Raw genomic sequence first — 12,620 nt, 5'->3', positions numbered from 1 at the left:
GAGTCAGATTTCTGAGATTTTTCTAACAAATCAGCTCAGGCAAAATACACTGCAGCTAATGTGCGGGTGTTTTTATAGAGCTTCATCATGCTTTTTGAAACAAAAGGAACAGAAATCCAGAATACAGGAGAAACAAGAACTAAAGCAGCTTCTAGTCAACCTTCCATATCAGGGCTAAAATGGTACAAATTCCTCCTTCAGTGGTAACATGTAATACCTGGTCTCTAGTTAAGACTGCAAATATTCTGTTTGGATTCCTAACCTTGTAATAGTCTAGAGATGAAAGTAGAATGTAGGGTCATTTGCCTTTTACTAAATTTGCAAAAACCAGTGGGCATATGAGGGAATATGAAAGGGGCAGCAATGTTATATGTGTGTTTTTCTGAAACTAGATTGACCACATGACCCTGCCACTCTCCCCAAGTCAGAACACTGTCATTTTTTACTGTGTTCTGTAGCATAATTTCATTTTTGCTTTGGATTAAGTTTTTAAACATAGAAATCTCACAACAGAGCTCATTTTACATAGCATTTCTATGGAAAAGGCACCTTCCTCCAAGAATCTTCTCACCTACAACACAGGGCTGTAGTATTACTAACTTCACTTTTACATAGTTTAATTCTTCTACAGTACAAGAATAATGTGCTGGTGACAGTGTAAACTTTTCCCCAAAAAACCCTCAACTATTCAGCTGCAACACTAAGTAATTATTCTGCAGCTATGCCATGGCACTTCAACAGCATCCTTACTTTCTGAAATGTCACTGGGACTGAATCCAGAAGTGACAAAAACCTATGAAGTTCTAATCTGCTACATGTTTCACCTTGCCAATTCAACATAGTAAAAATATCTGGAGAATATGAAATTTCAGCCTTCAGAAACATGTCTTACCCTTCAGAACGAAAAAATAATTCAACATGCTTGGAAATACAATGGTCTCGGTATAAGCAAATGCAAGGGTAGCAGGGAGCGGTGGGGAACAAAAAAAAAAACTGTAAGTGCACAAATTTCATTAAGCATTAATTGCTCTCTTTAATATATTCTTAAGCACACACACAGAGTCAAGAAAGCACACTGGGAAAGTGAGGCCGAATACGACAGCTTAAGTTAACTAATGAGATAATTAGAGGTCCAAAACAGGTTTAATACTAAAATCACTTACAATTGGGGTTTGTAAAGAAGGAGCAGTAACACTGATATGTAGCAATCCCAGCCTTGTTTCAAACAGCTGCCTCTAACCATTGTATAAGATAATCTTTGACAAATGTTGTCTACAGAGGAGACAAGGCAGGTATAAGACAAAACATAGACTTAAAAATTAATTTAATGCTACAGCATTCTTTGGTTCTGGTTATGTGTTCCTCACTCTGTTCACCCTCCCTCCACCTCCTTCCCTCCCAGACACTGGGTTTATTTCAGACTTGAGGTCAAATAATGCAATGCCCTACCAGGAAAAGTACCAAAAAAGCCATACGAGAAAAAAGGATTCAGTCCTCTAAGAGAAGACCAATGATATATAGGCATATTTCTTTAATTGCTTGATGATGAAACAGCAGCAGTTACAGTATTATTTAAACACAGCTTTTAAGTGCAACTTCAAAGGGAGAAGCCAAATGGGATAAAACAGCTTCTTTCAGCTGAGCAAACAGCAAATCGATTGTTTACAAATAATGTCTACAAAGTACAAAACACTGTGTTTGGAAATTGAAAGTTTCAGACCCAAAACTGAAACCTTCAAAGAAGTTTGCAGGATATACTTGGTATATTCTGATATATTTTAATTGATGAATCCCTGCTTTTGTGAGTAACTGGAAGCAATAAAAGTGTTTCAACAAATGTGAAACCCATGGACATTTTTATCACCAGATTTTAATTTTGTTTAGATTTTCCAAAGTAGGAGGATACACGCTGAATCAGGTAGAATTCAAAGGTCTGCCTAGTATGAATTCAAAAACTTGAATTAAGAATATATATTTCAAATCCCATATATAGGAAAACTGACTATCTCAAATTAGAAAAAGCTGTTGCAATTTTCCATTGCGGTAAGAGAGCACATCATGCATTTTAAATACATACTGAGGCTTTTCATACTCTTAATAACATTCTGTGTTCTTAAAATGTTGTAGTCAAATTCTTATCCAGGCCACTATAAAGAATACCACAGTTATAGTCTATACTTCTCTACCCACAGTAAGGGGATAGCAGCAAATTACAGTAAAATCTGGTGTTACATTTAGCTGTACAACACTACTAATTAGAGAGTAATTTCAACAATAAATATTTGGTTAAACTCTGCTTTGTCATCAGTGCAAGCAATTTAAGATGAAACTGATCTTTCAGAAAGTCCGTGGGGGCTTTTTTTTTGAGTCTATTTTTATTTTCTGGTTACTGAGCATCTTTTCCAATGAAACAGTTTTCCAGAGCTACTGCTCAGCAAACAGAAAACCACACACAATGTTAAAAGTAAAAGGGAAGAGTCAAGCCTAGAGGACCATGGCAATCCACAGTTCTCTTTAAACTGTCCTTAGCTAACCCTATTTTACTACTCAATGGCAAGATCTTCTAACAATGACCTTACAGAGCACACAGGCTGCATGACTCAGTAAGAACAAGGTAAGCTAAAAGACAGGCTTTATCACACCCTTCAGAAAGAATACAGGGAGGAGAAACCAAGATACAGACAAATATGAGCCTGATGGTAGATACAATACCAAGTAAAACACCCAGTTAACCCCCTAGACACTGACAAGTCACCAGTTTTAAAAGAGAGGCTCTTCCTGCAATTCTTCACAAGAGCTCTCTGATGAGCCATGCTGTTACTAATAAAAGCACTACAGAGATGAACAGCAGTAGTACCTCATCTCCTTCAGAAAAAAATCCAATCAAAGAAACACATAAGCAAAATACTACTACCTGCTTTTGAGAATTCAGAGACAATCAGCTTTTACACAAGAAGCCAACTTCACTGAAGTCAGGCCTTGATAGCATCCCATACCTTAGTGCAGTCATGAAACATCATGCCATCAAAGGCAGCTGTGATGTGCACAGCAAAGGGCTGGCATCTGACATGTTACAACACCAACTCACAGAGTTGTAATGCAGTGTTTGTGTAGTGCCTCTAAGACATCAGACACTACAGCAAAAAACCTTTTATTCCCCCCCAAGTCTATTAAAATAAATAAACCTGCATTCTTGCTGAGCTGTCCCACCTGCAGTACACGCAAGTCTATAATCTCATACTATACATGGAACATACTTTCCTCATCTCACTAGCTAAACAACAGATATTTTTGGATTACCCAACACCAATTAATCAATATTCTGCTGATATGGCCTTCACCTAGTGTGTAAATCTTTACAAAGTTCTCAAAGACAAGGTGAAGTCTATGGAGGAAATAAGTTACCAGTAAAATTTACCTTCACAGAAGAGTGTGCACCACAAAGCTCTTAAGTAGAAGTCAAAATATTTACTCTATCATCTAGATGTTCTTTTCTGTATAATATCACAAAACCGACAACTCAACCCATGTAAATTTATCACATCAATAGCTAAAATAAATGAGAAGTGGAACCAGAACACAAAATGTTGCCTATTTAGTAAATTCACACAATGAATCTTCTGAGCTAAAAAAATAAAGCACAAATTACCTTTCACTCCAGTAGGAATCTTGAAGATTTGTAGAGTGAAATCAACTATGACAACTGGATATCAGCACAATATCTTGCTTGCCTGTAAGGGAATAATTCAGAGTCACATTACATCAAAAAATTAACCCAACAAATAAATTAGAGACCCAGGTAAGTGAAATTGAACAGTGCGGAAATTATAAACAATTTGAAAATGTGAACACCCTGATAAAGAGGAAGAGCAAGAAACCTCACACTCAATCATTTCACTTGCATTTTGATTTTGTCTCTTAACAAAATAGAAGTGTGGCAGTTTACTTTAAAGTCTAACACTCTTAAAGTAGCCTGCTTTCAAAACAGAAGGCCAGAAATAACCCCTTACAATGCAGTTTGATGTCTTGTATAGTCCAGACTACAACAATCAGACGCTTCCACATCCCCTTTTCTTGCTCCCAGCCTCCTTCTTGTGTCCACCCACTGTGTGAGTACACAATGAACAGTTTTCCAACACTGCTTTTCTTGGGTTAATTTTGCTTGCAATGAGGAACACAGCCCACCTTCCCTCTTCTCACTCCCCCCTACTTAAGACCAATTCCAGAATGAAACCACAGTTTGACTTTGTACATCTTCCCCAGGAAAGCATTCAACCTTGCTTTAGAAATGTCTAGTGGCAAATATGCTACACACTACAATCCTGAGTAAAATGATTTTTAACATACTGAAACTTACACACAGTAAACTAAAATGTAGAAAACTTCCTCTTTCAAAAAATTAGAATAGAGCTACACATTACAGACACAACTATTAAAAAATGTAAACCATTTAAACTCTTTTTCTGCCAATGAATACTTTCATAGCTGTCTTCCATGTAACAGGTATACCCACCATCATGTTATTTTGTTCCCTCCCTTTTTAATTCTAAAATAGATCAATCTTTGGTACTAAAACATGCTTCCCAGATTAATATCAAAAGGAAATGCCAGTTCAAAAAGGAGCCCCACAATCACCAACTACAGATTTTTTTTTTTACTTTGTCATATATTTTAAACATTGCTTAGAAACCTAGTTTGATTTTTTTGAACATTAGCTTAAAGAAAACTTGCATCCAAATTATTTATCACAACCCACAATGCCTTCTTAACATGTCTGTACTTCCCAAAACACTTTTCCATTCTCTACCTATGATCCATATCCTACATCTTTAAAGGCATGACTTTGGAGCTGAAAAATGGGATCCCATGAAAAATGAATGCTCTGCCTATATCCACAGTCACAAACTGATTCAGATCATATTGGCTACTAGAAGTAATATAGTTATTCTTCAGGTTACGTTCTCTAAGTGAGAGCTCTTCAGTGCTGCCACTGAATCCCCAGTAAGACATGAGAAAGCCAAACTAACTTCAGAATGTTACTTGTGTTGGCCCTTGAATCTAAAAAAAAATTATGAATTGACTGCAGTTACTGGAAAATTATCCAAGTAGAAGTAGAACAACAGGTCTATTTCCACATGAATGAAGCTTGAAGTTTATTCCACACAGCCCTGGATGTTAAGAAGTTTGAACTCCCCCTCCACTATCAACAAGTGTGCAGAGAGAATACACGTATTTTCGGAAATCTTGTCTAGGCCATTTAAATTATATTTTTACAATGCAAGCTCATCTGCCACAGGTACAAACTGTTGACAGAAGTTTTTGAGATCAATAACCTTGGAAAACACTGAAGGGAAGGTCATTTTCTAAGCCCAAAGGTAATGAAACTCAGCAGAATGTTGCAATTTAGGCAAAAGAAAGCAGCTCAACTTCCCACCAAGAGGTCAACAGCGGACAAAGCAGCATGGCCAGCAGAAATGGAAACTTGGAAGGGAGGAGAGCAGCAGCTGAAGCAGAGTGCTTCTGGTGCATAACCCAGGGCACCACCAAACTGCTTCTGTTCTCTAACTGGTTGGCTCCTTGGCTTAGGGACTCCCTTTTTCTGCTGTTCAAAACACGATGCTAAAGGACACAGCTTTTCTTTTAGACAGTCTCTCAAAGAAGCTTTTTCTCATTTCAACCTCTGCAGGACTGGATATACACAAGTTGATGAGAATTTGCTGAAGGCTAAGTTCTGTAGAACTGTGCTTGTTGCATTTCACTAACACTCCAAAAGCACCCATGACAGCAGACAGAAAAGAAGGCTATAAAGCTAAGAAAATGAATACATGTGATTTAAAGCCAATATAGAGTATATAATTTAAATTAAAAACTGGCCTTGGAGAGCTTTACAAGAAGTAAAACACACACCAAATCAACTGCTTGCCAGTTATTACTGGTATCAAAGCACCTTAAGTTTACTTTAGCTGGCTATTACTTGTTCTCTGGCAGTGATTTTTTTTTGGAAGGGGGAAATCATAATCATTAAGCTGACAAACCCTCAAAACAACTCTCTTCATGTCAATCAGCAATCCCTCTACCCATACACATGTGTGGACAACACTATTAACATCAAAAGGGATTAAGTTCAACTCAGTGGAATCTTTACCTGTGGAAGAACGCTGCACGCTAAAAAAATGTTACCACAGTGTTAATAGCTCTTTTGAGTGTACTCAGACTTCAGAGTACTGTAATCAAAGCCTTACAAAAGAACAATAATAGGAAAAGAACTTTAGACCTAAATTTATAAATAACAATTTTTTTTTTTAAGATCTCAGTGCATAATGTTCAGAGGCTAGGGCACCACATCTTGAAAGGGGGCCCTTATTTTAAAACAGTAGACACAAACCATATAAGAGGATCCTACACTTATTTTTGCCCTAATCCTGAAGAGAAGGGAAATTAGCGATGCGAAGTGTTCCTCGATTTCACCCCCTATCTGATTCTTGGCAAGCAGCCTCAGTGCGGGGGCCTATTTAGCTCATTTTTCTGCAGTTGCTAACTTAGCGACGAAAGAAAGGAACAGCCCGAGATGCAAACAGATGAAGTTATCATGAGGAGAGGAGTGGTGCTCCGGGAGGAAGGAAATTAGGAAACCAACCGCTTCGCTTCACGCAGCATTCACGCGCCGGTGCGGGAAAAGCACCAAGAGCCAGCGGGACAGATTTTTCGGGGACAAACACCCCTTTTCTTCTGGCCCCAGAGCAGAGGCGGGCGAGCCAAGAGCGCGGTAGATGCGGCACGGCAGCGGGAGCCCGCGCAGCGCCGGCCGGGGTGCCCCGAGCTGCGGCCGGAGGCGGCGGGCGCGGCACTGCCCGCGCCGGCAGCCCCGCCAGCGAGGCTTGGAACCGAGCGGCGAGGAGCGGCCCCGCACGGCTCGTCTCGCTGGGAGCAGCGCCCAAGGCTGCGGGAAAAGGAGGGAGGGAGGGAGGAGCCAGCCCCGCCGGCCGCTGCGCTGCCCGCCCGGGGCGGAGGGGCTGCGGCTCGGAGCCGCTCGCCCCCGCCGCCCCCGGACGCGCGTCCTCGGGGCCGCTGCCGCCCCCTGCCGGCCGCGGCGCTGACAGCCCCCATCCGCCCGCCCCGCCGCCGCTCGGGGCCGGCACAGGAGGAGGGAAGGAAGAAGGGAGGGGGCAGCTCTACCCGATCAGCCCGGCCGGCCCCGCCCGCAGCCTCCGCATCCCGCGGCAAGCGGAGCGGACCAGTGGAAACGGAGACGGATACGCGGCAAAGCGGCCCCCAGCGCACCGCCAGCGCAGCGCCCCCAGCGCTACGGCTGCCCGACCCCCTCCTCCCCGCCATCCCCCGCTCCCCCCTGCCGCCGTAAGCGGCGCTCCCTCGGGAGCGCTCCCGCTGTACCTGCCGCTCGAACGATCCCTGGCGCCGGCACGCTCCCGAAGTTCCCGGCCGCGGCCGTCAGCCCAGCCCGGGAGAAAACCCCGCCGGCCCCGCCTCCCGGCCAATCCGCGCCACGCCCGCCCCCGTGCCCCGCCCCCGTCCCTTCCCGGCCTGGCGGCGCTGGCCGCGCCCCCGCACTCTCCGCGTCGCCATTGGTTAGCGCAGTTGTCAATCTTCGCGGGCAGCGCTTCGCCCCCGCCCGCTCTTCCTGGCCCGTTTTCAGCGGCCGCTGCCCGTCGGGGGTGCGGTTCCAGCCCGGGGCCGGCTTCGCGAGCGTCGTCGCAGCGTGGGCATCACACCGGGGAGATACGGTCCGGCATGGCTGGCGCGCCATAGCCCCGGGCGAGTCGGGCAGGGCGCCGGCCGTGCGCGCGGTGCGGTGCCGCTGTCCCGCGGTGTCTCCAAGTGGAATGAGCTCCTGCGGCACCGCGGGCGCGGAGGGGAGGCGGTGACCCCTCCCGGCTCCCCGCAGCCCTCGGCAGGTGCCGCCTCCACCCGGGCCCCCGCGCGCGGCTGGAACGGACACGGCACCGGGAGCCCGCGGGATCCCCGCGCTGGCGGGGCCGGAGCCGGAGCAACCCTCCCGTGCGGAGAGCTGGAGGGTCGGGACTGCCGCAGCCTGCGGACGGGATCAGCACTCGTGGGGACCTGGTCGAGTAGAGGCAGCCAGGGGCTTCAGTGTCCTGCCGAGGGACAACGGGAGTGAGGTGAAAGGAGAGCGTCAGGCAGGGCGTAAGGAAAAAGTTACTCATGCTGCGGCCAGCTGGGCCGTGGGAGTGGGTTTCCTCAGGGATTTCCACTCCCGAGCAGATGCAGTCCTGAGCAACCTGGACTGACCACGCAGCTGGCCTTGCTGTTGAGCTGGAGGTTAAGTGAGAGGCCTCCTTACAACCTGCATTTCCTAATGGGGGTTGACTTTCACTTGCCTGAGGTGCTTAGATGTGTGTGTGGATTCTGAGTGCTAAAAGGCCTGGATATGAAAAAATCATGGCAACCGCTGTGCTGCACAGGCTGCAGGCCCTGGGAGTGCTATGGAAACAGAAAATTATTTACATTGTGTGCAGTCATACTGATTTTGCAACATCCAGCACATAATATATGTTGTCTGTACAAGTTCATCCTTTTTGTGCATTATAACCTAAAGTTAAGCACGGATTTCTTGCCTAGCCTTCATGCGTACCAGACTGTGCCTTTTTTTTTTAGTACACAGAATAGATTTTTCTACTTTGGAGCAGAGCTGTGTAGTAAAATGAGGCATTTTATATGTAATCCCTGGAAATTTCTAGGAAAATTATACGGCAGGGAACAGGATCATGACTGAGGTTGCTGACAGTTCTTTACAGAATTCTGAAAAAATTGTAAGATGCGAAGTTTTCTTTTTCAAAAATCTCTGTATGATGCCATGTAACACATAGGATTAATCTGATTTTTTGTGAAGAGGTTGAGGGATATGTTTTCACAATGCCAATCTTAAGAAGCTGGGGTTTCATTTAGGGTAGCCTGCTAGTGAAAATTAAGTCAACAGGCAATACACCATATATTCTACATGTTTCATAATGAGCAATGTCAAGAAATCAAGTCCTATTTGACACCAATTAATATTTTTTTTCTTAAATCTTAGTGCTTCAGAAGCAAAAGCAACTATGCAGCTCATAGGAGAGCTCTTGAAGGAAATTAATGTAAGCAGAGAGAAGCAATGAGTTGGCAATGAAGAGAGAGCAGGCACTATTAGGTATCTGTGCTTAATTCCACATGTTCATTCTGCATCCACTGAAAGAGGTTAGGGACCAGTAATTAAAGAAAGAATTATAATGCATATGCACAAGCAGTTTTAATTTGTTCCAGCTATATTGCTTGATGTTGTAATCTTCATGTTTTATGTATTACACTGCATAATTTAAATAAAGCTGATGAATTATTTTTAGTATCTCTTGCTCCACATTCAAAAATAGCCTTTTTTACTCTTTCAAAGAGGAGATGGAGTATAATTTTTCTTTTTCAGGAAAACCAGTCACTGCATTTTTTAATTTGATACAGCAGATGCTACAATTACCACAGCACTACTGGGTTAGGGTTTTACCTCTAGATGCTTTCTATATGCAGAACAGACTCTAAAACTCTGATCTTTTCTGGTTCATTCCTCAGATGCTCTAATATCACTAAGCATGAAGAATGATAGTAGAATATGTGCCAGTTTCTCAAGAAAATAATACAGCAGCTTCCCATCCATGCCTAAAAACAGTAACTAGTGTTGTAAAAGACTTAGCTTATGGGTGCAACAGGACAGAGACACTTGGTCTCTGCTGCTTTCAGAGGCTTCCTAAGTTTGCACCATCCCAGCTGCCGTCTGTCATTGCCAGTACTTGTGTGGCTGCCAGCCTTTAATACCATTGGCCTGAGCAAATGTAATTGACACAGTACTAAAACCAACTGCCCCTGCAACAATCCTGTCTTCATTAAGGTTTCCAATGTTGCTAAAACCGCTGGAAATGCTGCAATGAACTTTCCCTAGATTAGAAAATTCAGCAAGACTTCAAAGGAACTCCTTTTTTTCTCTTTCCTCAGTAAGACTTGGACACTTCTGCTCAGAATCCCAGTTAGAGGTACCTCCCAGAGCTTTATTACACTCATATTTCTTCTCACATTGGTTATAGGCCATTTGTTTCTGGAAAAATGTGCTGCCTTATGACAAACATTGCTTCTCTGATCTACAGTTTTGGAAGAGTAAATAGCCTGGCAGTTTCATTAAATTAAAAATCTATGTTGTTTTTCTTTAAACAATGTAAAATGCAATACATTTTTTGGTATGTGCTTTTCCAGAACTTTTATTGTGGGTCACACACATCCTAAAGAGGAGAAGGATGTAGAGAATTTCTTGAGCAGAGTGATAAAACATCTGGGTGGCCAAATAAAGTCTGTGTCATTCTATATGAGCATGTCAGATGGTGATTTTCATAGTCCTCTGATTTTCACAGAATGGGTGAAGTTCAACACAGTGTCTGATCCAACCTCCCTGGTCAAGCAGGGTCATCCTAGAGCACTTTGCCTAGGATATTTCTTGAATATCCATTGAGGGAGATTCCACAACCACCCTCACAGTAAAGAAGTTTTTCCTCATATTCAAGTGGAACACACAACATTTTTGGGACATGTACTCTGCTGTACTAGCACTAGAGAAAACCATTAATTTAGTTTCAGATATTTTTCTCAATCCCCTTTCCACTTCTCTGAGCTTATATCTAAATTTTGTGTAGGTGCCACAGTGACAAGAACTACTGCCAATCTGTTGTTGGACTCAATATGCAAAATTTCTTTAAAGTGCTGATACAACCTACACGCTGTCTAAGAGATTGAAAGGCTGCAGCGTAGGAGCTGCTGCCTATGGACTATAAATCTGTAGTCAAAATGGCTGTTTGCACAACTCTTGAGCCACTTTGCTTCTTGGCTTTACCTAAATGGTACTTCTAAAATATTCATTCTGTAGTCTCCACATTAATCTGTTGACACAACCATGAGCAGTGTCTGTTACAAAAGAAAATAAGGGAAAAATATAAATTTCTCATTATAAACTGTGTGATGTTAACAGAAAATAAGACATAAGGAAAAATACTTATACTGCCTTCTTGTATGTAAAGATGTATCCTTTTCAGAGATTTTGAAGGAAGAATGAATGAGAAAAAGATCCCAGAAATGGCTGAAGTAAACACAAGAAAGCTGCCTAATCTATGCCTGGTAAAATAATATAACTCCTTTAGTTAGACTTAGTTAGTTATATTTAGTGACTAACTTTAGTTACTCAGCAACATCATTATGGTTTCTAAGTAGATTCCTGAGAGGTTCCTAAGATGAGTAGATTCCTGAGTGGTCTGGAAGCTAGTCTTGAAAATTGTCTCTCCTTCTTCCATAAATTTCTCTTATAGATGGGAACAAGCTTCTAGAGGCTGCTTTCGGGAAAGGAAATGTAATTTTTGCCCAGATATTAGATTGCTGGCAAGTCTGCTGGCATTCAGCAAGGTTCCAAGGCATTGGATTAATGGCTGAAAACATCTTCCATAATGAATAGAAAGTATGCTACTGCATAAAAATGCACAGTAGAAGATCATTTTGCCTGCAATTTTACTGTGATAAAAATGCATAATTGATGAAGACACTTACCGTGGAAAATATTTTCAACCTGTTGGCACAGGAGACTTCATGTGCCCAGTAATATCATTTGTATGCAGTGTCTGGAGCTCAAAGTTACACACTTCATGCACATGAATGATGTGAAAGGTACCCTTTGGCATCCCAGGAGTGGATGCTGCCACTACATTTGATAACTGGTCAAGGAATGCCCCTTCCAACTGGGTACTTTTTTAATGTGTGATTCTGCTTTGTGCTTCTGGCAGTAGACCAGTGCAGTGGATTCTCTCTGGCCCCAGATTTAACACATACGATACAGCCCAAAACAAGAGACAAGTTCTATTGCTGCAGTGTGAAGGCATGAGTTTTCTCACACCCCAGCTCTGGTGCTGACAGGGAGGACAAATGCAGCAATCTCACTCTGACAGCTCTTGTATGGTAATTATAAGCTGATAAATGTAATTGTGGGTGTTTGGAGTTAGTAAGATTCTGATCTTGCAGACACTACTGGTTAAAGGAGTAATTTTATGACTGCATCTTCTGAATCGCTAAGATTCTTCTTGGTTAGTGCTGTACTGGCTTAAGGGCTGGCCTCAAGTTGGGACATGTCTCTGTAGATGTGCATTGTTGGACCATCCATTAAAGAAAAGAAGCCTGTTTTTATCTCTGAAAAAAGGCACACCTTAAGGGCCTTTGCACCTTTTATAGCAACAGAAGTTCTGGAATCTGGAGTATTAAAGGAAAACCATAAAATACTAAAATATACTGAAGATGAGCAGCTTATGTAAGATAAAAACAATGAATTTAAACTTCTCATTCAACTAGAGAGAAGGGGTGTGGGGGGGGAGGCTGGGGGAAGAGGGGAAAGGGAGGAGAGAATGGCATGGGAAATACCCCAGGTTGGTAATGAAATGAAAACCCATAGGTTATACTTTTCTTTTGTCTTTGTAAATTACCCGTTTGTTTGATTCTGTGGTATTGTTAAGTGTCAAAATCAAAGCCACAACATAAATTCCACTGAACAGCAAAAAACAACTAGTAGTTCAAAGTGACTGCTGATGTGAAAA

General features: G+C 42.7%; 1 protein-coding gene across 14 annotated transcripts in view; it reads right to left on the bottom strand.

The window, feature by feature from the left end:
• The window catches only part of EPB41L2 (erythrocyte membrane protein band 4.1 like 2), a 107,248-nt gene extending 99,771 nt beyond the window's left edge, over positions 1-7,477 (bottom strand). For all 14 annotated transcript variants that reach the window (XR_009114300.1, XR_009114299.1, XM_058021425.1 and 11 more), the window contains exons 1-2: positions 7,393-7,477; positions 3,650-3,731 (exon numbers count right to left, since the gene is read on the bottom strand). The gene's annotated coding sequence lies outside the window, so the exon portion shown is untranslated. The remainder of the gene's footprint in view (positions 1-3,649; positions 3,732-7,392) is intronic.
• Positions 7,478-12,620: the final 5,143 nt, after the last annotated feature.

Source organism: Melospiza georgiana, chromosome 3 (assembly GCF_028018845.1).
Source record: "Melospiza georgiana isolate bMelGeo1 chromosome 3, bMelGeo1.pri, whole genome shotgun sequence".
Lineage (NCBI taxonomy): Eukaryota > Metazoa > Chordata > Aves > Passeriformes > Passerellidae > Melospiza > Melospiza georgiana.
The sequence above is the reverse complement of the archived record's forward strand: the minus strand, read 5'-3'. Positions and strand labels throughout refer to the sequence as shown.